The 27131-nt window shown below is 39.4% G+C and overlaps 1 protein-coding gene across 5 annotated transcripts in view; it reads left to right on the top strand.

Moving 5' to 3' along the window:
- shank3a (SH3 and multiple ankyrin repeat domains 3a) overlaps positions 1-27131 on the top strand; it is a 171033-nt gene that overhangs the window by 2219 nt on the left and 141683 nt on the right. For 3 of the 5 annotated variants that reach the window (XM_069528886.1, XM_069528885.1, XM_069528881.1), the window contains exons 1-2: positions 21897-21994; positions 22546-22670. The exons of 1 other annotated variant lie outside the window; for it this stretch is intronic. The gene's annotated coding sequence lies outside the window, so the exon portion shown is untranslated. Of the gene's footprint in view, positions 1-21896; positions 21995-22545; positions 22671-24845; positions 24986-27131 lie in introns of those variants that run through there. One more of the 5 variants, XM_069528882.1, reaches the window with a different exon arrangement.

Below are 27131 nucleotides of genomic sequence, written 5' to 3'. Positions count from 1 at the left end.
TGGTGTGATCTCATTACATTTGGTGCATTTGTGTCCCGTGGTGTAGTGATATAACTACAGTGTAACTTAGTGATTTGTGTATTAAAAAGGAGGGTGCTGCTTCCGTCCGTCCTTCATTTATGCAACTTGTCCTTTCAGGGTATGGGGGGGGGGGGGCACATGCAAACTCTACACATATGACCCCAGCTGAACCAGGATTGAAGGCAATAGTGCAAACCAATGTTATGCAATGTGAGTTGGTGGCTGGTCCTGTATCAGAAAAACTAAATTCTGAAAAGACATGTTACACCTCTTATTGCAATACAATTAAACGTGAGGAAAACGACACAATAATAATAGTAAAAGATGTTTGTAAAATGCTCACACATGCTCAGTTCACTTATTGAAGAACAATTATAATTGATACAAGAACCTGTCCACAGTGGTGTAACTAAGTGGCAAAGTGGTGTGACTATGTTTCAAAGTGAAAACTTTTCTACAATATTCAACAACATTGCGGATAAAACTTTAAACCTAGTCTGAGCACAATGACAATAAGATTGATGTAATAAATATTAGGTTACAGCCAGGACACACTGAGCTTAGCCTATAGACTGAAAACAGGAAGAAACAGGTAATGCAGTACATCTAAAAGGGAATCTGAGCACTTTTTCAGTATATTTCTATTCAGCAGAATCCAGTAGCTGGTCAACCAGAGTGACGGTTTGCATTGCACTCCTTGATTTAAAGAGATTTTTAACAGTGATCAGTTCGTGGTCCTGCTCCCGAACACGGAAAAGTGATTCATTTCAGACATGAATCCATCTCTCTGTTCTCAGCGGCAGGCTGCTGGTGATGTCGTCAGGATGGTGATCAGACACCTTTAAACCTGTGTTTCAGCCTTGATCCAAGAAAGGTTTGAACCACATGCTTCACCACTAGAATAAAACAGAAGCCCTCTGTGTTTGTGATCGGCCTAATGAATGGCGGCCAGGTAGACCAATGGTGCGCAGCAGTGTTAAGGCCCTGGAGGGATGAGTGATAGAGGATGTGATACCAGCAGAACAGAGGCAGATGCTCTTTTGACTCCCTTCCACACAGAAAAGATGCAAATGACGTTCTCCCTGTGGCACTGAGAAGATGTATAGAGAGAAACACTAATGACTCCATCTCTCTGGTCACTACTAACCCTGCAGACAGCTTGTTAGATCATCGTGTTAGAGTAACAAGATGTTAGTCAGAATATGTTGCAGCAAATGTTCTGCAATTAAAGGCATAGGTGCAGTAAACAGGATCTATGAAATGTGTGTGATAAGGATGTACATGTTTCCCCTTGAGGGTTCTTTGATTGCATCTAGCGGTGATGTCATCAATTTCACCCAACGGAATACCTCTCGTCTCACCATCAACTTGCAAGTGTGTAGGAAAGATGGGTTCTGTCATTTTATAGTTCTTTTATAGTTCATTATATAGGTATGTTTGGTTTTAATTAGTTATTTAATGATATATAAATCATGTGAAATGTCATGAATGAAAGCTGAGACTGACTCACGATTGATTGAGTGTAATGACATGACCTCCCTACCACCGCTCCATCCCCATCACCATTGTGCAGCTCCATGGTGTTGTTGGTGTCCTGGAGTCTTTAAATTAAATATGGTGGAAACATGGTGGTGCAATTTTTCTTATTTTCAGGTGATTATATATAAAAGTTACAGTGTAGAATTTTTAGTGTTGAAATTGCATGTTGCAGCTGAACACCCCTCACCTCACCCTCTTTTTTATTTCCAACAAATATTTAATTTGCTTTAACCTTTACAAAAAGCATGTAAGTGTAAAAAGTGTGATATAACAAGTTCTGAATCGTGGGTCAGGCAGCAGGAAGGCATCTTTTTCTGCTGGTTTCCAATCTCAACACTAATCTAATCGTGACATGAGTGGTGCTGATCCTCTCATGTGATGCTCTGTGAGAAAGTGAATCTATATATTATCAGAAATGTCAAACTATTCATTTGATGTATAATAATAATGACGGGCATACTTCTCTGTGCTTCCTCACAAACCAATATCTGTCATTAGATTAGATTATACTAGATTATACTTTATTGTCATTGAACATAGTTCAAGTATAACGAAATGCAGTTTTACATCTAAAAGTGCAAATAGTAGATGGGTGCTAATGAGGCACTATTGTTAATGGGGGAAGTTAATTGGTTATATAAATCTGTCATCAGTGTTTACATAGTTTAACAGTGAAATGACTCTTGAAGCTGCTGCCATCAGAAGACGTATGAACATCTTGTGACTTTGTACAGTTTAGACAACTTTATTAATCTCAGTGGCAAAGCTTAACACAATCAAAACATTAGCTGAGCAATAGAACAAACCTCCTCTCTGGAGAAGATTCCAGCGTCATAAACACACAGGCTTCATCTAATTTGTTTTCAGGCTTCTCCATATATTTTCTAAACTCAACAACAAGCAATTAGACTTCACATGGGCTACACAAACCTCTCCCTCCATTGGACGTGGTGTCTCTCTCTCTCTCCCCCGACATGAAGCTTGGGGTGAATTCATCGCTCACTGGCTGATAGGTGCCTATGAGGGGGAGCCATTGTGAAGAATGATTGACTGTTTGTCTGTAACCCCCCCATCAAGGATGAGACGAGCACTTTGGGGCGACAATCAGACTCATCTGTCACTTTCAGGCCCCGCTCGCTCTCTCTCTCTCTCTCTATCCGTCATTCACTGCCGTTACGATCTCTCAAACGTGGGGTGGGGAGCAGCAGAAACACCAAGGCAGAGGTCAGTGGACGTATGGTTGATCATTGCAGGAGGTTAAACACTGTGGGTTTGTTGACAATAGCTAAACTATTTTCAGCTACGAGAGCGGTGAAATGACATGCGGACACTGACATTTTTCTCCAGCTGAACATTTCAACTGATACTGTGGAAAACAACTAAGAACGGATGTATTGTTGGAAACGAACATCTAGAGTTGCTGCTTTAGTTTTACTCCTGAAAACAAACCGTGAGTGTTCTTTGACTTAAGCGTTTGAACTTGTGTATTTGAATCGGATCTGTTTTCAGGAGAACTGGTTGAGAAGGCCTACGAGACTCAGATCTGAAAACGTACTTTCAGAGGTTATATTTGCAATGATTTGACCTGACATTTAGCCTCTTCTTTCAACAGATGGTATCTGATTGCGTTAATTTTCCTCAGTCTACAGACGTGATATAATCTCATCGGGAATGGGACACCACACGGAGGGTTTAAAGTTCACAGCTTTGATTTAGTCATTTAAATAATTTAACATGCAGATTAAAAGGTGGGACAAATTATTTAACAGCAGCACATCTTTATATGGGCTCTTCTTTTATCCATGCAGTGTAACCACTATAACCAGTCTCATATGAAATACAAGTAAAAGTTCTGCATTTGACCCTATATTTAAAAACAAGAACATTATATTAAGTATATTATACCAAGTATTAAATGTTGTATGATAGCCACTGACATTACCACCATCCACTTTGACTCAAGTCAATGTGTTGTTGGCCACAGCTCCTTCTCCCCTCATGTTTTCAGAGGTTATATGAGGTCATGCGGTCAGAATGGAGCCTCACTGTTTGCACTATTATCCTTCCTGTTTTCATCTTTTTATGTGTCTATATTGTTTTTATTTGCTGTTTGATTAAGTTTAAGCCATTACATATAAATTAAAACCAGCATCCTTGTGCCACTGTTCCATACCTGCATCATTCTAATTTGGTGAGTCTACCCTCTGATTCCCCTCTGTGAGAATGATTATTATGTTCCTGGTTTATGTGTTGGTTTTGCGGGGTCACATGAGTCCCAGCAGCATTGGTGGTTAATTCATGAAGGTCATGTCAGAACCACTCAGCTGTGGTCTGAGGTGTTTAGTGTCTGCTCCATGGTTCACCCCTCCTGCTGATCTAATCGTCACCATAATGACAGAGATGACTTTGCCACCGGGCCTCACAGTCTCTCTCTCTCTCTCTCTCTCTCTCTCTCTCTCTCTGTCATTTTTTGTCTTTATACCAATGTTTCTTCTCTCTTACTTTAAGTGTCAGACGTCATGTCCCACTTTGCCTCCATTTAAATTTTATTTCACATTTAGACAACCTTTTTTGGCCACTATGGACATGGTGTAGCATGGTGTATAAAGCTCTTTCAACAATTCAGTGTTGAACACCATAACTGCTGATGTTTGCTTACATCTAATAATGCAGATCAATAGAACAAGAGGCTTAATAAAGTCATGGATTTTTTATTTTATATATTTTTTGATTATACTCACTTCATGACACAGGAATGTACATTATAATTAAACATCTGTTATTGGCTGACTCTATTTGTAGTCGTGGCAAACACTCATGCTGTAATTAAACGCATTGCTCTCTGTGGACTCTTGTGTGAATCATGTTGTTGTGATGTAGAGCAGGTTTGTGCATCCCTGCATATGAGTGATATTGGGGAGGGTTGTAGTATAAGGACAGAGAAAAAAACTGTTTCCTCCCACACAGTTTATTGAGCACAGAAATTATACCTTACAAAACAATAGTGCTATGAATCATGGACTTGATGGATGCCATGTCTCCACTTCCTCCACTTACAAATATATGATGGGTGCAACCTTCTAACGCTTCTGACGTCATTTGGAGCCAGAGTTTTTCCACTGTGGTTGGAGCCATGGTATCAAGGTCCCAACTGTTCTGGAACATTTTATGGTCTGAGTCTATTTTGTTAATAAAGGGTAGCCTGCCACGCAACCACACCAAATTTCAGCACGTTTTGAGCAAGCAGCGCGGACTTATTCACCCTATGGTGAATATGGGTTAGGGTTGCGGTTAGGGTTAGGGTTGTGATTAGGGTTAGGGTTGTGATTAGGGTTAGGGATGAATACCCATTGGAGATCAAGATATTCTTCAATAACTCTTTTTCTGAAGGTCATAGAGACTTGGAAGTTGGTTCCATGTCAACTAATGTGGCTCTGCCCGATCCATTGGGACCATCCCCGAGTTTCTACAACCTTCGGAAATGGTGAATCCACCAAATCTTTAAAAAAAAGGACAAGATACTTTTGAATAACTTTTTTTCTGAAAGTCCTAAAGACTTGGGCATTTCATGATTAATAAAGAGTAGCCTGCCACACAACCACACCGAATTTCAGCACGTTTTGAGCAAGCAGCACAGAGTTATTCACTCTATGGTGAATATGGGTTAGGGTTGCGGTTAGGGTTAGGGTTGTGATTAGGGTTAGGGTTGTGATTAGGGTTAGGGATGAATACCCATTGGAGATCAAGATATTCTTCAATAACTCTTTTTCTGTAGGTCATAGAGATTTGGAAGTTGGTTCCATCTCCACTAATGTGTGTATGCCCGATCCATCGGTGCCATTCCCAAGCTTCTACGACATTTGGAAGGGGTAGGGTTTGGGTTGTGATTAGTGTTTGGTTTTTGGGTTGTGATTAGGGTTAGGGTTAGGGGTGAAAACATATAGCAGTTCAAGATATTCTTCAATAACTTTTTTTCTGAAGGTCATAGAGACTTGGAAGTTGGTTCCATGTCCACTAATCTGGCTCTTCCTGATCCATTGGGACCATCCCCGAGCTTCTACGACCTTTGGAAATGGTGAAACAACCAAATCTAAAAAAAATATTTTTGAATAACTTTTTTTCTGAAAGTTTTAGAGACTTGGACATTTCATGATTAATTTTGTTTCATTCTTTTTCACTTGGTATGCATTGTCTTATTTTGGTCCTCTTTTACCCGGGGGAACTTAAAGTCAGAGGACGTTTCTCCAAATTCATAACATATTTTATTTGTAAAACTGAGTCCCCTATTCTCTATTGCAGTATCAGTAGGAGCCAAGGTTGAGTTTGAAAGCTAGATAGATAACAACTGGAGGGAGGGAACTCGCTCTGCAAGAAGACACTGACCTTCTTGGAGACAGATAGAGAAGTCACAACAGTGCTTTGGCAAGATTAGCCAAGATTTGGGTTAGGGTGTCTAATAGGGTGTTGCTCCACATGAGGACTAACGTATGTGGCCACTGTGATTATAATATAAATTTTTGCAAGGACAGCTCAAATTTGGTGAGTTTACGTTCTGTATGGCTCATCAGCCTGGTCCTTCTAACACATCTGGTACTGAGAGTAAAAACGTCTGCATCCTACATTGTATGACATATGATAAGAAGTACCTAAAATTACAGAAAAAATCTTTGAGGGAAACATTTTTTTAATGTAGAAGTTACACTAACATGGAGGAGACAAGGTTTATGACCTATACTGCAGCCAGCCACCAGGGGACAATCCAGATGATTTGGCTTCACTTTGTCCATCTTTTACATAGAGTCTATGCTATGAATCAAAAGATAAAAAATACAGACATATTTGTTATTTGGGGCTACATGGGTAATTATTATTAATTAAATTGAGTGTAATTGAAGCCAACACCATATTGCAGGCTGTTACAGAATGTTAAAGATTGTTCTTTCTACAACCTCTGTAAATTGCCATCTTACTCCAACCTGGTGTCTGAGGTGAGCTGAGGAGCTGCCAAGCTTCAGGGTTCCACCTGTGCAGATGGAGTTAAGTAAGGATACACAACCTTGGCTTTATTTCACACAGGTTTAACCCTCTGATGGGCTACATGGGTTGAAGAAGGTGAAGTCAGATACTTGCACTCACCTGCTGTGACACTAACACAGCACAGGATTGTGTCACAGGTTATGGAAATATATGGATATATAGATTATGTATAATCTATCATCCTTCTGCAGCATGCAATGGCATTGCACCTTTTTGCCTCAGCAGTTTGTTCAGTGAAATATCTGTGCAGCAGATTTGTGTAGCTGTAAAATAGATGACAGCCAGTATATTTAGCATGCACTCTTACTGCTTTATGTGTATTGGTACACTCAGAAAACTGTTGCTGGTCTTCTCCTGTGTAATAGCAAACAGGTGTAGAGTGGTAGTTTTTCATGTCCACATAAAATAAACCATTCATCCATTCATCCGGGGTTCTTCAGTTCAGAGCTGGAGAGGGATTTTGAAATAGCAGCAACACATCTTTAACTCTGCAGAATCAATTTAGAGGATAATTTAATTTTGACTTGTGTTGCTCCATTTGGATGAAAATGTTTAATTGAGCCAAGGTTGTGTTCAGCTGGCAGTTCACCCAAAAATATGTGAAAGATAAATTGTAAGGACAGGCGGAAATCAATACTGTGTTTGAATCATCCATCCAATATCTATAATGCTTTTCCTTTGAGGGTCACGGGGTGTGGATCTGGAGCCAATCCCAGCTGATATTGAGCAAGAGGAGGGTTACACCCCGGCCAGTGTATGGCAGTGCCAACAAACAGAAACAAACAACAATTTACACTCATATTTACACCTACGGTCAATTTAGCATCTCCAATCAAGCCTAACAAAAATCTGGACTGGGGAAGGAAGCCAGAGTCCCAGCAGAAAACATGCAGACTCCACACAGAATGGGATTCAAAAGGGAAGATTTGAAGAAGGAACCTTCTTGCTGTGCAATGACAGTGCCAACCACTGCACCATTGTTTCAATCAGTCTTATCAATAACAACAAAAACAAACCACCTAGAGGAAAAATATAAGTGTAGATGGAATTACTCAGTCTCTATATGAGAAGTGGGCGTAATCTGTAGTCAAGTTCCACAAGACGCTTGCTACAGATGCAGAGCTACAGATAAATAGAGGAGGGAGGGAGAACATTGCAAGAGAACCAACCCTAGTGACGTATGGATTTTTTGTCTGTTGTGTTATGCGTCAACCCCTGACAGAGTAGCTCATGTTCTGAATCAACTAATGGGGAGCTTGATGAAAGCATAATCACAAGTACCTCCATTAAAATTGGTTGAGAGCTGGAACAGAAGCCAGAGCTGATGGTTAGGCTGTTAGGCTGCTGCTGTAACCTGCTGTTTACATGCAAAAAGAACTCACTCATTTCCATGTGGTTGGACTCAGAGATGGAAAAATGCACAGCAGGACAGTGATTGAGGAGCTGCAATTTACATGCTTCACAGATGTGGAGTCAGAACTCAGAGCTCATAGAAATACAAGGAGAGAGTTAGTCATATGGCGAGGAGAGACAGTCAGGTACCCATAGAAACAGTCAGACAGACAGAAGTCATGCACAAACGTGTGGGCAAACACACACCATGAAAAGTAAATGCAATTACAGAGAACTGCAGGGGTGCATATACAACAATAAGGTTGTATCAACAATATCAACCATGCTTAGCCATTACAAATGGAAGATAGCTATAATAATAGGAATTTGGACATTGCAGCCTCTTTATGAGACGCTAAATTTATCATTGAATTTCTGTGTTTTGCTTCCATATAAAATGGCCTAACCTAATTAACAGTGTTGGAGATGAGTTCTGAGGGTTTTGTCTTTGAAGCCTTGCCCTCTGAATACAGTTAGAGAAATGTGTCTCATCTGTGTAGCACTTTTCTTCTCTCTGCTCTGTGCTCTGGTTGCACACTCACTCTGATCACGATTCAGCTGTTGGCCAAAAGCGAAGAAAACAGAGAAACTCATTACTGCTGCTCTAGCCTTCCAGATGATTTTTTATTTATTTCAAGGGAGAGGCTGCAAAAAGTTCCAAAAATAAATACATCATGTGTTTTTGTCTGTCTGTGTGTATGTATGACTCAGTAATGCTTAGTCCTGTCTCACAGGGTAATAAGACCTCATAAATCTTACGTAGATATGGGTGTCAGTCTGGCAGAGAAATTGATGTCTCATAAGTCTTTTCACACTTTTCAGCCAAAAACAAAGGAAAATGCACATGCATGTCAATTGGGAACCATTAAATCCTTCCATCAATCCATCCATTACCTCTTCCTTTTGAGGGTTGTGGGAGGAGCTGGAGCCAATCCCAGCTGACATTGTGTGAGATGTAAGTTACACAGGTCACTAGCACTAGACTGTGGGAGGAAGCTGGAGTACCTGCATCAGATCCACGCAGAGTTGAGAACATTCAAACACCACACAGAAAGACCCTGGTCGAACCTGGGTTTCGAGTCGTGCAGACTAGTTTTCAATCCCAAAATTAATATTTGGGCAAGCCTAACACAGTCGTACCGTTCTGATTAATCTACCTCTGTCTCAGATGCATTTCCTCTTCATCAGATCTGGGCCTCTGGACAGACATTGAAGTCTCATAGCTTCTCATCTCATAGCTGGGCAGAGGTCCAGACCATCCCTCAAAGGCTCCAAATTCTCAATGGCTCAACACCACCAAACTATCAGCCAACAGCTCTGTGAAGCCAGAGTCGATGAAGATAGGCTGATAGGACTAGTAATTAATGTTCCGTCCCGCACTCGGGTGGGATTCTTTTCATTGTGTTGAAGCAAAAGAGAACGTGAGATAGAACGGACTGACTGAGGGACGGGGGAGATGGCTCGTCCTTGTGGAGTCACCTTGTCCCCACTACAATTGAAAACTCAGAAAAGTGATTGCATGCAAGGATGATTTTTAACACCTCATTAGCAAAGTTTGTTTCTCATGGGGTGAAGGTTACAAGTAAGAATTCAGGCCAGGGCATCTGTGAGGGTATAGGTAACATACAATTATGATCGCTGCTGTAAGGGTCAGGGCTTGGAAAGTGATTGTATAAGAATCATATCTATCGTGTTCATGTGTGTGTGTGTGTGTGTGTGTGTGTGTGTGTGTGTGCGCGTGCGTGTGCGAGCATCTGTGTGTATGTGCTCTGTCAGTCTGAGTGTCTGTCTTCCTGTTGACCTCAGTATGTGGTTGGCTTTGAGAACAGATGCTCCTGGGAAAGTTTTGTCAGCGAACAGGTCAGAGCTTGCTGTGTCTTTTATTAAATGCGTCCCTGAGTCTGATTCTGTCCTCCGTATGTCGTGTAGAGCATTTGTTGCTTCATGACAGCACTGGACAGTGAGGTCAGAGGATGGCGACTGCTGAAAACTTACTGCTGGTGAATACTTTGTGAAGTACTGCATTTAAGGGCTAATTATGCTTGGTGATGCGGTTTGTCACCATTGCAAAGATCTTTGGTTGTTTTAAACCAATGGAAACATGTAGATTTCTAAACAAGAAATCATCTTGCTGTTAACTTATTATACTCATCTGCTTGCTCTCTCAGGTCCAGTCAGTGACAGCACCAGCAGTTTGATTTCCCTGTTGAAGTTTTGACCCTTGTGAATCTTTCACCCTGAAAAACCAGTGAGGAGAAACGCCTCAGTAATCAAACTTTGACTGGAGCTCTAATCCCCAAACATCTGACACAATTACACCTATTAACACAGGTAATTAAACTCAGAGCACACACACATGCACTCCTTGTGTATTGTGAGCATGTGAGAAGCGAGAAGGACTTTTACGTCTGTGTTTGTGATGGTGTGCTGGGGCGATACTGTTGGAAAGCAGGTGTGGTAGTGGGGGGTGGTCAGTGTCGGTGGCAAGAGGGAGAGAGTCTGATTGTGTACAGGTGTACCGCGTTTGCTAATGACTCTCTCCCCCTTTTCTTCAGCAGTAGCGTGCTGGGACAAAAAGACACGGCACAAGAAGCTGGAGGCGACCTGGAGGAGCACAGCCAAACGCTATTGATATATGCATGTGTATATGTGTGTGGAAGGCAAATTAAAAGAAGTTAACCGAGCACTGACTAGGACTCATCTGTGATGAGGAACCCACGGTTGTACGAGCTTGCTACAGCAGGTTATTCTTACTTATAGCTATTAAGTAACAGGCTGCAGGTATGTGTGTTTGATGAAATGCAAGATCAGTGAAATTGAAATGGGATATAGGTTATATTTTCAGCCACTTGTTTCTTTGTCCGTTAGTTAGCTGGACAAATCAAATAGTAAGGGACAGATTTCCAAGAAACTTTGCGGAAGGATTTGGTGTGAAATGTTTGTGTAGATCCACAACAGGGGATGAATCCAGCACGTTTTTTCCACTTAATTCAATGTTGCAAAAGTTTTGACAAATTTTGAAAAATCAGGCATGTTAAGGGAACTGATATCTGAGTATCTGCAATTTGGTGCAGCTTGATTGAATTAAAGCAGACTGTTGGGCCTTGGTGGAGGTTGACTGAGTTTACAGTCAGTTACCATTTTGCTTGGAAAACTATACACTTATTGAAAAACAAATCTCTCCACGCCCAACACAAAAGTCAACTCACAAACAGTTAATCACTTTGTGAGATGAAGAAGATGAGAACTGGGGAAGCTGGAGTTTAGGACGGATACTGATACGCTTCTTGCTTCTTGACAACCAGGTGAGTCACAGAAAGGTGAGAACGGGAAAGGAAGACCGGAGTGACAGACAGGAGAGGAATAGTAGGAAATGAAGAAAGGAGGAATGTCAAATCTGGTGCATTAGAAGTGATCCTGGCAGAAAACCTAAGTTACCATAGCGACCTGGTGAAAGCTCTGCAGCAAGTGAGAGAGACAGTGAGAGAACAGACCTTGAGGTATTGTGTCTCTTACTGTCTTCGCTTTGTTCCAGCGCAATATTTTCAACATGGCTGTTAATTATTGGGTATAAATACATGTTTTTTGTCACAAACGTCTTTTTGTCAAAAGCAAAACTTATTAGTGACATAATTCATGTAGCACAATGGTCATGGATCACTTGCATTATTAAAACCCAGTAAAGTTAATCAAAACCCTGTTAGGATCATCAGTGCATGGCTTTGCAGTCTGACAATTGGATTGGTTGAAAGGATATGAAGCAGAACTACACATCCATTAGCATCAGTCGGCTCTTTGTAATGTGGAAGGTAATTGGTAGTCTTTGATGCACCGGACTGCTGGGACCGCTGACTTTAATAGGCTTAGTCACCAGCATGAAGATTCAGATAGAGGCTCTGCCATAGACAACCGAGGGGATACATGAATACACACAAGCGCTCATGCACACACACGCAAAGTCATTACAAACATGCACCCATGCATGTTGGAGTGCACGTAATAATGTAAGCACATGACAGCTATAAGAGGACAAAGCACTATACTGCCATGTACAAACACACTCTCTCATAGACACACGGTGAAAGTGTCCATCAGCCACAGGAGCTGCTTGATATCTGTCTCTTGTTATAACAAAAGACAGACACAAGGTTAACAAAACTTCTCTTTGACTTTTTTACCTTCTCACACTTCATCCGACTCCATCCGTGTTTCTACACTAGATTCAGGGGGCTGGTGACGCTCATCTTATGATAGTCACTTGACTGTGTGTTACATGCACCATAGGTATTGATTAGAACGTCTCTGTGTCTCTTCTGAGTTTGTTTTCCAAGGCGTGGCTATCCCTTCCTCCTACCTCAGTCTTCCCTTCTCATTATCAAGCTCACCAAAGATCAATCTGGCTCATTGCCACACCTGACTCCTGCTGCTTATAGATCACAGTGCTTCATTCCACTCTTCGTCAGATCATCCGTTTACCCACAAAGTTACCAGTCAAGTCCCTCCATTTGTCTCCCGTCCCCTGGAAGTCTGTTTTTTAGGACTCAGCTGGAACTGCTTTTTGGTCACCTGCAGTTTTTGTTTGCCTGTCCAGTCCACTTTCAGATTTTAATTATACCAGTCCACTTTTTACTCCATGTCTGAGTCAGAGATCTGCATCTTGGGTCCTGAAATCTAGATAATAACAAAAACAAGGTATTTCTAAACTTTTAAAGTTCCAATGTGTAAGATTTAGGTGAAATTGATCTGTTGGCGGAAATTGAATATAAAATAATCCTAGTGATGTTTTCTCTATTGTGTAATTATCTAAATTGTAAGAATTGTTGTTTTCTTTATCGTAGAATGGGCCATTTATATTTAAATACTTTATATTTACATCGGTCGTGGGTCCTCTCTATGGTGGCCGCCATGTTTTTTACAGTAGCCCAAACTGGAAACACACTTTTTGAGTTTTTATGACAACTGAAGGTTTCCACAGGTTCTTTGTCATGTTTGGAAGGGAGGGGGAGGTGAGGGGTATTCAGCTGCAAACTTGTAACTTCACCACTAGATGTCATTAAACTCTACATACTAAACCTTTAACAAATTATTCAAAGATATAAAACAAAGGTCTTCATATGCATCATAACCACTTCCACACTAGGATGGTTTCTGTGATAACTAATGTCTTATTATTTTATTTTAGATTTAATTCTTTCACCATAAACCTTGCAAAAACCCATGCACTGAAGAATTCAAAAGATACCACTAAAATTGTTTAAAGGGTTAGGGTAAGTATGAGAAAAGATGGTATGCAAGAGGTTTCAACAAAATGTTCCCATCGTTCTAAGTAATAGTAATTAGGAGCCCTTTTATATTTCATATTACATTAGCTTCGCTAAGGAGGTCGTGTTTGATTTCTAAATAATTAATTAATCTTGATGGAAAAAAGTAATGTTCAGGGAACTGATATTTATGAGTGTTTGTTATTTGGTGCAGATCCAAATGAAAATCCAAATCTAGTGAATTTAAATGTGGTTTCACTATGGGACTGTTGGGCCTTGGAGGAGGTATGCACTGTACTGAGTGCCATTCTTATATATATTTTTGACTTGATTATTACTTATGTAGCATGAAAATGTTGTCCTGTCGTTCCCTCTGTTTCACATTCTGAGGTTTCTATTTTAATTGACTTTTTTTCCCCAGATGATCATATGATGAAAGTTTAAAGAAATGTCTGAGTGGTAACTAATAAAAGTGAAACAAGTACAATTCACTATTATAGTTACAGTATTAAAATACATTTAAGTCAGCACCTCTTTAACACCACTTACTGGAGCAGATGTGAGGCATGTGAGCTTGTGAGAAACTCCGGGTAATGTCCTGTTGACAGTGTCTTTAGCAGACACTGATGGACAAATGGTACTCATTGATTTCTGCTCTTGCATCCTGGCTGTCCAGACTCATCCCTGGGTTGACACTTGTCTCTCTCTCCCTTTACTCCTCTATTAATCCTCTGCAAATGTCAAGCAAAGACATTCCTTGGCCAGTCCAACTCTCTTCTTATCACCTGGGATTTCAATGTGTGGGCTGCTGTGTTTGCATGTGGGTCTTTGTCTTTGACACTTCCTGGTTGACAATGCTGAAGGGTTGCCTAGTTTACATATGTTAAGTCACTCATACTTTAAATAGTACAACGTGACTTGCAGCTGTCACATTCTTCCAACCAGCTCACACTTTACCCAAGCAATGGCGAATGGGTGATAAATCATTCTATGTTCAATCGGTACATGTTTTGTCATATTTGGAGAGATTGCCTCTGTTCACTTCCTGTTCCCACCCCATTTAATCACCATGTGTGTGTGTTTGGTGTGTGTTTGTCAGTCTCGTATGTGAAAGAGATAAAACGCTTTCCACAAAAATCTCATCTCTGTCCTTTGCTCTTTTCCTATGCATTTGTCACCATCGCAACAACTCAAACACTGATGTGTACACAGGTGTGTGTGTGTGTGTGTGTGTGTGTGTGTGTGTGTGTGTGTGTGTGTGTGTGTGTTTCAAGTCCACTAGAAGAGTTGAGTGCTTGTCTCTTTCTGCTGCTAGTGATCACCTTCTTTCCACATGGAAACCACAACAGTTATTGATTTTATGTTTCACTGATGGCTGCATCCACATCCTTTACGCGTGTGTGAGTAAGACTTACAAAGCAGTGCGTCATTTGCACAGTACGTGGAAATGTCTGACAAAAGCTTTCTGCTATGTTCCTCTTAGAAATACTGCTGGGTATCCATGGTTACCAGCAAGCATGCTTCTCTCTCTTGTGTTCAGTAGAACAAGATTCTCCAGAGTGGGTAAATCAACCAAAAAACATTGTGTGATATGCTGACCTAAAACATATAACTGTGACAACTTATCTTTACAATGCCAAAAGTGCTCTTTGATAATTTCTCTTTGATATTTTTTTTTATTGCCCATAACACTGGAACTTAAGATGACTGCTTCACTCTCTGAGGCTTACACCAACCATCTTGGAGCCTACTTTCCCCAACCTCTTTGAACTCTTCAGTCAAAGCAAAATAATAAAATGATTATCATTTTAAAAGCTTAACTATCTCAAAAATGTCCATATACAAAGTTTTAGGGAAATTTTGGCTTTTTCATCAAACATACTCATTCGTGAAAATTAAATAAAAACCTTTCTAATGTTAAGTACAAGGAAGAAAAGTGAAGGTTACTTGCAAGGAACAAAGAAATTAAAATATAAAAATGTCATTAATTTGGGGTGAATGAAGGTTTCACACAAAGATGGAATTGTCTGTGGGCCCTGATTTATAAGCAAGCATGCACACACACACAGGGCAGAGAGAAAATGGGGGGAGGGGGCAGTAGATAATTGGCAGTCTGTCTTTCATGAGCAAGTGTTTGTTTTTATGTCAATTAACAAAACAAGGGTTGAGCTTAATGAGGCTAATGAGGAAGCCCCTCGTTTGGCTCAGCTAGTTTAACAATCTGTCAGAAGAGGAACTAAACCCATTTACACACATGCACACACACACTTTGTACACAAAACCACAGATATAAAGTAAAAACGTCTGCTAATATAATCTGCAGAAATGCTTGAATCCAAAACAGAACTGAAATCATATTTGTTATTTGTCTGATTGACTGAAAGACAATTTAATTGTGGTCATCTAATATACAGTATAGTCTATGGTAAATAAAATGGTTTTAAATCATTTAAAATTGTGCATCACCTAGTTGGACAAATCAACTTGATTATTATTAAATTATTAATCAGTCCAAGTCATCATAACTAATAACGACTGTAATCAGAATGTGTCTCATGGCTGATGATGAGTACTCTCAATTTCCATTATCATTATCATGGGCACGGTTGTCTGTGTAATCTACCCCATAGTGATGCACTGGAGTTTGATGAAGCTGATGAAGGATAATCAGCAATTAGTATACTGGTGTGGAGAGCGGAAGAGAGAGAGAGAGAGAGAGAGAGAGAGAGAGAGAGGGAGAATGTGTCCATGTTTGCATGTGTGCACATGTAAGTGAAATTGAATGTGTTGTTTAAGACGTGTTAGCATGCATATTGGGTTTGGTGATTGACTTTGGTGACAGGCATGTCAGTTAGAGTTAGTTTAGCTCGAATCTTCCAACAAGGCTGCATCTATGCTCCCCTATAAACACTTGAACTAATAATAATGTGTAATTATATAATTATATTTTATAATCAGCCCTGATAAAGCCCAAATACAGTTGTTTCTGAAACCCTTTTTATCTTATTTATTAAAATCAATTACTAAAGTTGTTTGAATAAAAGGAAAAAAAGATGGTGTCTGTGGCCCTTGAGAGACTGTCACTAACATAATTTCATTGGTAGTGTCACTAATCTGCTGGCCTGGGTACACCCTGCCCATTCTCTTACTGTGCAGCGAGTCATGGAAAAGTAGGCGTCCAGCAGTTGTCAGGCAATGCACGTTCATATGTTTAAGGTGTAGCTTTGACGAGAGGGTCGATGGAAAAGGGTTTGTGTATTGGTTGAATACTTTTAAAGTGAGCCTGCATTTGCTAACTTTTCCAGGTTCACCAACCCTAGCTTTAAGTTGACATATTCTATGTTTCAGTGCATTTTGTATCAACTTTTCATTCTCATGTAGTTATGAAATTAAACTTACGTGCAAACACCTCATTTGACTTACGTTCACATATTTAGACAATAGATTGATATAAATACTATGGACAATACTATGGCAACAAGAGGACCATGTTACACAATACTGTTCATCTATCTTGTCTGTAATACGGCAACATCCCATCATGCTACATAGCTCTGTGGTATTTGCTAACCTCTTAAAAGGATGTCCTTCACTAATGGCTAACCATATTCCCAGGTTGCTTTAGGTATTTGCAGAGCAAAGCCTTAATGGTGGGGTAGAGACTGAGGCCCAGTTGAATGTGTAATAGCAGTTGTTCCAGGTTGTAGTCATGGGGGTTTGTTTTTTGCCTTTCTGTTTGATTACTGTTTCTGTGTTCTGCACGGCTGAACACTGAGCCACACAGCAACGCCGGTTATCTATCTTTCTCTCACACTCTCGCTCACACACACTCACACTCACACTCTGACAAATAACCAAACCGTGAAACAAAGAAGTGTTCAATTTTTTTTACATCACCAGCTGTTCACACCCATACGATATAATAAACACTGCAGTGCGTCTGAAACAAGGTAAACACAAAGTAGACTCTGTTCTACATTAATTAACCAACTGATTCATATAAACCATGAACTAAACTGACACCACAGACCAGATAACTGTTTAAACATTGACATACATGTGATTCTGGAGGTCAGTAAATGGTTTACTTGGCCCTATGCGTCCCCAGCAACAGTTTTGAGAGTGGGCATTTTGTCTGGCTGCGACCTTCATTTATCAGGTTGTTTATTCACTCAGGACTACACACATTCCAGCTTGGCAGCAGGGTTGGGAACAGTTGATGATGGATTAGCAGAGGAAGGCGCTGAGATAGTTTTAAAGCCAGAAGATGAACTTTGTGATTTGGTTCATTTTGCGTCTCTCCTCCAATGCTCACTTCATCTTGCACTATATTTCTCCCTCTTTTCTACTCTCTTATTCTACTTCCTTAAATCTTTTGTTACCCTCTTAAATTGTGTGTGACACATTTTTCATATTTATCCACCTTTTATGAAATCCAGTACAACATAACCACACAGATCCACAGCCCAATCTTTCTGCTGATCTTTTTTTCTATCTTCATCCATTAACTGTTATATTCCTCTCCCTCTTCACAAACAATTAATCAGTCTCCCCCTGCCAGGTGCAGAGCATCCATCCCTCTCCATCTCTCCACTCTTCTCCTGCTACTTTGCACAACTGTGTTTGGAATATAAACTTCGCAGAGGGAGGACATCACATGATGCTGTGCTTCCCCCTCTTTACTGTGATCACTGTACCTTGTTATCTTGTGTATGCTTGTTTCTATTGAGCCTGGCAGCAGCTGATCAATATCCATCGTATAGACACTAATCACTGACACTATCCTTCTCAGTAGGCACAGCTCAATAGCAATGACCCCACTTCATTTACATCTCGAGCCCATTCACAAAACAACTCATAGAGAGAATAATCCTCAGTAACCCGAATGTAAATTGGCTATGAATGAACGTCGCAGCTGGAGGACTTAAGTCTACATGATACTTGTGTTCTCAAACCTTAGAATAAAAAGTCAGATAAAGACACTGTCTATAATCCAAATGAAAATGAAAGGGTGCTGTAGACCCTTTAATCAAACACCCGGGACTGAAATCTGCTATTCCTCAAACAAGTAATCCTTGTATTTCTGGATTAAAGAAGAAGTTTGGTTTATCTTTTTAAGATAGCAGGATTACTCATGCTGTGCTGTTATGTAAAAGTCACACTGAAACAACTGAAGGGACCTGTCCTAAGATTCAGGGAAGCTAAATAATGTGAAAACAAGAAATGTCAGCAAACTGATTTTACCTCCCAGGTAGGTAACATTTGGGCACAGGACCCAAAGCATGACACACCGTATATGAAAATCTGCACCAACAGGTCACCTGACAGGTCGTGTGACTACCCAAGTAAAACAAATAGAGAAAATAATCATAGAATAATTAAAATTTAATTATGAAATAAAGTAAAGTAATAAAGTAAATAATTAATAAAATACAATAAATATAAAACTTAGCATTCAAGAGTAGCTTAGACAGTAAATCCAACAAGTGCAATTCATCTTCATTTCTCATTAGAAAATAAAGCCAGTAAGAGCAATACTATGCACTATTAATCATCTGTGCTAATTAACCTGGGTGACATTGCTAGGTCAAAACTGAAAACTAATTTAAATGGAAAGATGGGCTGATGTAAAAAGTTCTTGAAACTGGTAAAGGTTCGTTAGACTGAAAAATTAATATAAAGATGATATTTCAGCAGGCTTTTGTTTCTTTTGAGCAACGATTTACTCCCAAAATACTTTAGTAACACCAGATGTTCTGTTTTCTCAATGTATCTTAACAAACTGAAGCATGTTCTGCAGTTGAATGTTTTGATTTGGTGTATCTTCTATTATAGGTTGTGTTTTCATCTTTTATTTACACCATTATCTCCCCTTCCTGGGCTTTTTCACACAGCAGCCACCTAACCTCATCCTGAATCTGCCTCTTATACTATTCTGTCTTTAACTGTTACTGGAAAAGGGCTTTTCCTCTGCTTGCTGGGCAACAGTCCAGCAGATAGAAGAGATGGAGACAGAATGAGGACCAGGAGAAGTGGGGAGGTGAGATGAGGTGGGCTGAAGGACTGCTCAGAGGGTTTCCCCTGCCAAGGCGGCACAGAGGAGGGTTTGTGTCTGTGTTTTTCTAAATGGTCCCATGTGTCTGAACATGCAGCACAGGAACAGTTTGACTCTTCAGGGATCTATGGTTGAGGCTGTGCTGCCAGGTGGTTACCACAAAGCCGTTTATCTTCATATGCTGAACCTCTCTCTCGTCTGCTGCCTCACGGAGCCAGAGTTCAACTTAGCACTAAAGCCATGACGGAGAATGGTTTCCATTATCACAACAACAAGTAGCCGTTAGAGAGGGCATTGTGCGTCTTGCTATTATAGCTGTCAAACTGCATCATAGTTTCTCATACCCTGCCTCATTTCAGGCTTCCATCAGAGTCAATGAGGATTATCATCAAAGGCAGAATCAGGCCAATGCTTTATACAGTATGTGACCCTCCAATAACCTACATCCACATCATGTAGGTAAAGGGCAGTCATGCTCATTGTTCTGCTCTGTTGGGAAGGAAGTAAGGGAATGGAACTGGCCTTTCCTTCGGGGTGTGTAGATCAAGGTGCATTGTTTTGTACAGGGTGGTGCTGCTGCTGGTGGTGTAGATTTAAATCAACTTACATATGATGAGAAGATTTGTCCTGATTAAGACATGTCAGGGGAATGTTTGAAAGACATTGAATGTTTGGTAGATAGTTGCTGGTGTCACCTCTAAAGTGTCTTGTCCCCGGTTCTTGCAGAGTCTTTAAAAAGACACGGACTCATAAAATTATGAAAAGGTGACACCTGGGACTTTGACACCAACTTAAAATGCAAAAATGCATCCTCTGCCCAGCAAGGGCTCTTTTGTTTGTTGATCCCAGACACAAAATACACACTCATAAACTTGCATAAACACAATCTCACATGCCCACTGTCATATTCATACACACTCATGCACAGAAGTCCATAATTTGCAATTTCAGCAGTGTCACAGCTAATTTTTCACTACAACAGGTTGACAGCACTTAAGGAGTTTTTATCCCCTTCTCCTCTTTTTCATCAGTTATACAGTCTGTGTTTTGCTTTCCTGTTCAGCATCTTGATGCAGTACATTGCAGTCAGGAATATCCTTTGACTTGTAAATTCATGGTTTATTAAGTTTGTCTTTGTAATCCGATAAGTGGTTGAAGGAGGGGGAGATAAATGAGTTAAGATGTTGGAACTACTGGAACGACAGCTGTTTCACCTTTTAAGATCATATTTGTAAAACATTAGAGAAAAATGCCTTTGGCAAAAATTGGATGCTAGGGCAATAGTGAATACAGAGATCAATAGAAACACACTGTCAGGATGAGACGGTATAAATGTGGAGTTATTTGTCATTGTATTTCAACCTTTCAGCGTATATGTGGGAAAATGCAGTGACAGAACCACCTAATGATAGAATAGGGCTCTTACTGAGGTTTAAAAAAAAACTAAATTACAATTCAGACTTTCATTTTCATGGTGAGCTCCCATACCGATATAATCATCATTTGTTTTTTCAAGTGATCCCTGCTTTAAAAGCCACAAATTGCTGCCCCTATTTAGTCATGACTGTTAAATGTCAACGTTTTCCCTGACAGAGAGTAAGTTTTTCAAATTATCCCACAGCAGTTTGATGGTTTTGAAGTCAGGGCTCTGTGCATGTCACATCTGTTATTTTTCCAACCTTGCTTTGTGCACAGTTGCAGGGTCTTGCCACATGTAAAGCTTAGGTTTGACTTCTCTTATACCAATAAATAACATTAACAGCATTAGAGCATGGCAACACGTCAAAAAATTATATAAAAATAGAAAATTTCATATCCATCGATATCGATAATAGTCACAATAAATTTGTGATTATTGTCAATACAAAATGTTTCCTACTGAGTGAATGTTGTGGTTTTTAACTGTTCTTTATGAGCAGAAAATAAAAAACACTTGATGAACAGCCAGATATTTTAGAGATCTGAAGTTGATAATAATGTTAAAAAGCTGTCACAAAAAATGGCTACGCCAAGGTCCCCCCATGCTAACAGAATGATTTAATGTGATGCATGACATTTCTGTAATATAATATTAATATTTGCTTTAGACATAGGACAGACTTATTTGATGAATGTTTGAAAGGATGGATCAAGTTAATCAGCCCATATAGAATAGATTTGTGTTAAAAGAAGGTCACCTACATTGCATATGTATTTTTTCTTTTGTTGGTCTGTTCCCTGCTTTTAATAATTGACTTGTTCATTAAAATAAAACAAAAAAAAAGCGCCAGAAAGTGTACATTTGTAAGATGCATAGTACTTGACACATTCATACTCAAATAAAATACAAAGCATTTTATCATTATATTATTGATATTGTTTAATTGCCAAGGCCTTTGTAGCATTTTATGTATCTGTTTTTTAAAAGCTCACACTATTAAAAAGACCCAGAATAAAAGTTTGTAATGTAAAACTATGTATTAATTATTTTGCTGCTGCTTCCATGTTCTATAGAGTTATCAGAAAACGATTTCAAAATAAAAGCGTGCCAACCGTCGTAGATCGCTAGTTTCAGTGTAATTTAGCTTTGATGCTTTTATTTTGAAGAGAGTCTTCTGTTGCCCACCTGGCAGGTAACCCGCTCGTCTCCTGTCTGATCTATGTTGTGAGTAAAATGTCTGAAGCTTCTGGATTCTGTCAAATACTTCAGGTAAAGTCGCGTTTGTCACTGTCTCAGGCTGACTGATGATTCAATTATCGCTCAAGTGTTCGGGAAACGTGTGAGTTCATTCTCGTACGGGCCGTTTGTTTGACGCTAAGAGTTAACAGCTAGCTAGCGCCAATTAACGTCATGGGAAGTTCAGTACGCGCAGTTAGTTACAGAAAGTTACAAAATGGCGGCTTGTATAAACATGAGCACTATTGCTGCGCTAAAAGGAAAAAGCAAATTGTTTGCAATGTCAAGCGCAGGTATATTTGTAACATTAACTGTGGCTGCATTCAATTCCTCAGTAAAATGGCGGTGGGCCTTGTTAAAGTGTTTTGTGGCTCACTGGCTTTTAACAGGAGGCTTAATAGAGCAGGACCATAATTAATGTCAATAGGTTCACCTGAGGTGTCTCTGCCATGAACTGAATTAATTCACTTCACATTCAGCTTTAATCTACGTTTCCCTCTGTAATTGTTTTAAACCAACCTATTGTAAACCTCTATGAATTTACTGAAAGCTGTTTATCTGACCAGCTGCTTCTCACTGTGCAGGGTCATCCTCAGATGTTTCACCAGGTCACCATGTGTATCCAGCTCAGTATGGTGGACAGTAGAAGTTGCACTGTTCCCAAATCTCTTTAAGTTCATCAAAGCAGTGGGTGAATTCTTCCCAAAGAGTGAGTACATTGAGATGTTTTCTGTTCCTAATGGCAGACAAGGCTCCTTGTATGTCTATTTTCCACAAATACTAGTCCATAACTTTTTGTAGGTGCCTGAAATTGGCTTTTTACATTATTTTGTCTACAAATTATGAAGGGTCTTCAACTGAGTCTTCAACTTGGGGATACAAACTCTGATCTTGACATCTGAGTCATTCTCTGTCAAGTCATCAAACCTTTGGACTGTGCTGTCACAGGTGTTGATGTAATTTGGCATACTGATTTTGGTCAGTCTTACAAAAATAACAGTATTATTATCAATATACATACATCAATATAACAGTTAAGGGTGAATTGCAAAAAAAAAAAACCTGCTGCTTAAAATGTCACCAAGGTAACTTATAACGTCACTGTGACCTTCAGAAAGTTTACTCTTTACTTTTTTTAGTTGTTGATGAGTGATCCTCACTTATCTAAAGTGGCATCACATCACTAATTCTTAACAATGTTGTTCAACTGCTGAGCAATGTACAGTCAAGCACATGAAAAATACTAATTCACATCTCTTTTGATGGGCTCCCAGGCTAAATGTTAATTCAATGGAATTCACTCTTGCGTTTCACTATAATAAAAGCAAGGAGTTTATGTTTAAACTCAGGTCTAGAGAGTTTTAATGGGATCTTTTGACAATGCATGCTGCTTAAAGTCAAATGCATCATCATCATTGGACTTTTGGAGATAATACATTGAGAAATATGAGTCATTATGCTTCGTCCTTCTATCTTCTGTCTTGTAACCATGCAGATAAATTATAATATTGAAGTCCAACGTAGGCAGGCAGTCTTTCCATTCGTCTTATTAAATGGCCCAGAGCTGTGCTCTGTGATTCTCCAATGTGTTTGATATCTCATTTGGCATTCCCTCTGTGTGCAGCCCTCGTTATCGTATTCCTATGCAGTGCACTGGCATTTGACATGCAGACACCAAACACTGTGGCAGCATTGCAGATCAACTGCCTCTCACAGCATTGTTCCCTCTTACAGTGTCATTGTTCCTCTTTCTCTCTATCCTGTTGTGTCTCTCTCATAGACCTCAAACAGGTGATGGACCCAAGGAACTAGGGGGGGGGGCTGTCACTTGCTTAAGCCTTAAATTGATTTGAATCAGATTACTGTGTACCAGAGGTGAGGGGGTCTGTGTAACTGTGTGTAGTGTTGGACATGACAGTGAGTACGTTTTTGAGTGCTTTAACCTTTTCCCACCTGGTGAGGACTTTCTTCTTGCGTGTTGTCAGGACATTAATTGATTTGATTTGAAAAATCCATGTCCATTTTAATTTTGAGAAAAAAAGACATATTTAATTGTATGTAATTATATGTTATTTCATTCTTTATCTTATTACTTGTAATCTTGTAAGTAAGGTAATACCCTTATTAAAGGTCAGTCATTCATTTTATGAAGCCACAAATCAATACACATTGTCTTCAATGGCTTTACAACATCATATCCATAGACCCTCAATATTGTTTAGTCTCTTTCTTCGTGTTTTCTTTCCTCTAAGCTTTTTTTTTTTTTACCGGATAATATTATTTTCAACAGAGGCAGTTGGGAGTAGTTTTGGTTTTGTAACCATAATAGTGTCACAACTGTGCACAATACAGTCACAAAACCTTACAGGTGTGTGCTGGGCTCCACTTTCATTACCTGCTGTCAGCATCGATTTGCTGGTAGCTGTTTATTTTTTTGTGACATTACATGGTGCACCTGCTATGAGATACAATGCTGGGATCTGTAATAGGTCCCAGTGTTTTCATTGAGCCTTACTGAACAGAAATAGGTTACAACACTTGTGTCGGACGACACTTTTTAGGGAAGAGTTCCCCCCCTCATTATTTTTGGATCAGAAAATAAAAAGGCCTATAGAAACATCACAGAGTAATTATTGTGAGGACTCTCTTGTTAATAGAAAGCAGTAATTTGCACATATATTTAGTGAAAAAATAGATAAAGTAATCCAAAACAAATTAGAGTTGTTGCATAAACTTGGTTGCATTAGCACATTAAATTATCTATGTAGCAGAGACAGAATTACTAAATCAACAGTATTAGCTACCGATGTGTTATTTATAGCCTGTAGCGTGTGCTGGGATGAGGCCAGATGGACAGCCCTGATCCTATTACCTCTGTTACTTCTCACTGTTGTGTGTCTGCCTCCAGACCCTACATTCCCACAGCAGACAGCACACATGGACTTTCTTCTGCTCATTAACACTGAACAGACCTCTGACTCCCCTGCCTATCCATTCATGAAACAGGACTGATCGCGGTTCATGGTATGTGACTCTAAAGCAGGACTTTGTTGATCTTAAATGTGGAGATTTGATACTTGGGCAATGTAACCAGTGGTTGGGATATTTGAATTTTTATATCATCATTATGTAAGTGCTGTTTAACTATTCTGTCAGTTATCTGTCAGGTTTAAAATTAAAACAAGTGCATACGGAGGGATCAATTACAGTACTGATCAATGATTGGCTCTTGGTCACACTGGATCGCTCATGTGCAGCTCATTCATGTTTCACACACAGTGGCAGTTGGTTATTTGAACATGGCTCTACTTTATTGAGGGAAGTAGTGAGGTAGAAAGTGAGAGCAGGAATGTATTTAATCTATATTAAAAAAGTGCAACTGATTTGTTAAGCTTTGAAAGCTCTAATTTAGAAATTGAGAGACTAAATTGGTCTGAAAGTCACTAGAAAACTCAGAGAGGGCAGAAAAAACCAACATTTAGTTGAGATAAAGGAAGACCTTGAAGTAGATATCACTGTACTGCATGTGGGGTAAGATTGATCGGAACTATTTCAACGACACATTATTTACAGATAAATTAGCAATTTTAAAATTAAACATTTTAATAGATGTCAGTTGTGCAATGGACAATAGCACACAAATGCTTTAAGTTTATGATTTATTGATTATGATATGATAAAAATACATTTAATTGCTACTAAATGGCTTTAATAGCTGTTTGTCATGAAGATGCTTTGGCTTTTTGTCACATGTGAGACATTACTATCATCTCCCTGTTAAATATGAATAATGACTTCATTGTCTTGTTTCCTCTGTTTCATGCTGCTAATCTTTTTTTGTTGTTGTTAGACAGGAAGATGTGGTGAGATGAAGATTTTATCTCTATTAGGCTCTCTGGATGACATTAGGGAAATGTGAGATTTTACAAAATGAAAAGAAAATATTTAAACGGTTTTGATGTAAATGTGTTTTTCTTGTATTTGGTCACATATGTCAATAGAAACAGTTTTGTTTCTGTTTGTATCATTCAACATTAATTAATTAATTGATTTAGGTCTCTGGTGGCATTGGAATGTTTATAGTAATTCCAGTACTTTTTTCCATTAAACCCTGTCTCTCACATTCCCCTATCATTGGCACATTTTGCAGCCTAGCAAACCAAGCGTGGATGTAAATTGGTCTAACACTATGAGTGTAACATGACTGCAACATAACACCAGCTGTATTCTCTGTTCTGGTGTAGTGACAGGCATTGCCAAATTAGTGAGGCAACGACAAGCAAGTGTTGTGTGTGTGTCTCTCTCTCCAAGTGTGGAGTGTGCATGTTCTGTCTGCAACAACAAGTTAGGGTTTGTCACTTTGATCATGAAAGTTCAAATCCACTGATATTAATTTGATAGACATCCGTGACGGCAATAGCTCAGCAGTGGTGACATGCTGCTTATGAATGTCTTAAGGGTGACTTGGAGCATGGTGCTTGCCAAGAAGTGTTCATTTAAAACAGCATGAAACATTTTTTTTTATTAATTTGTATTTCAAAGAAGAGTCTGACCTACTGATTTTGACTAAACACTTAAGAAAACACAGTTTGGTCTTGAACTGAAGCATTTCGAACACATGTCAGTTAGAGTATTGAGTGCTGGCTTTTTGGATAACAGATGAAGGTAGATGAAAATAAGGCATGATGGGTCATTTACAAAACTGAATAACACTCAGGCTTTAAAAATGTGGATGCATTTTACTGACTAAATGTGCAATTGGTTAAATTTAATCGATTATAAAAAATTGTTGGCAACTTAATTACTAATCGATTAGTTGGTCTGTTATAATACACGGCACACACTGTGGCAACGTCTCGCATTTACATACAGTAATTATAGAAGGTCCCTTCAGTCGCTGGATGCAGAGATGAGGGTGAGGAGATGGTTAGTGCAAGGGCAGCGGGGATGGAATGTGCAGAGTGATGAAAAGAGATTAAGGATAATAGTTACTGTTAACAAGTTACAGGGTTGTTTTCATATCAAGAATTTGATAAATGGATACTTACCAACTAAGAATTAGGGCTTAAATTTTGCACACAAAACATTCAAAATGAATCATAATTATGCAGAGATCTTTGAAAGCCGATTGCAAGATTTTCTATCTTTCCTGGTTCACCATTTCTCCTGC

The sequence above is a fragment of the Paralichthys olivaceus genome, chromosome 7 (assembly GCF_024713975.1).
Source record: "Paralichthys olivaceus isolate ysfri-2021 chromosome 7, ASM2471397v2, whole genome shotgun sequence".
Classification (NCBI taxonomy): Eukaryota; Metazoa; Chordata; class Actinopteri; order Pleuronectiformes; family Paralichthyidae; genus Paralichthys; species Paralichthys olivaceus.
This window is presented reverse-complemented; position numbering and strand designations above follow the sequence as displayed.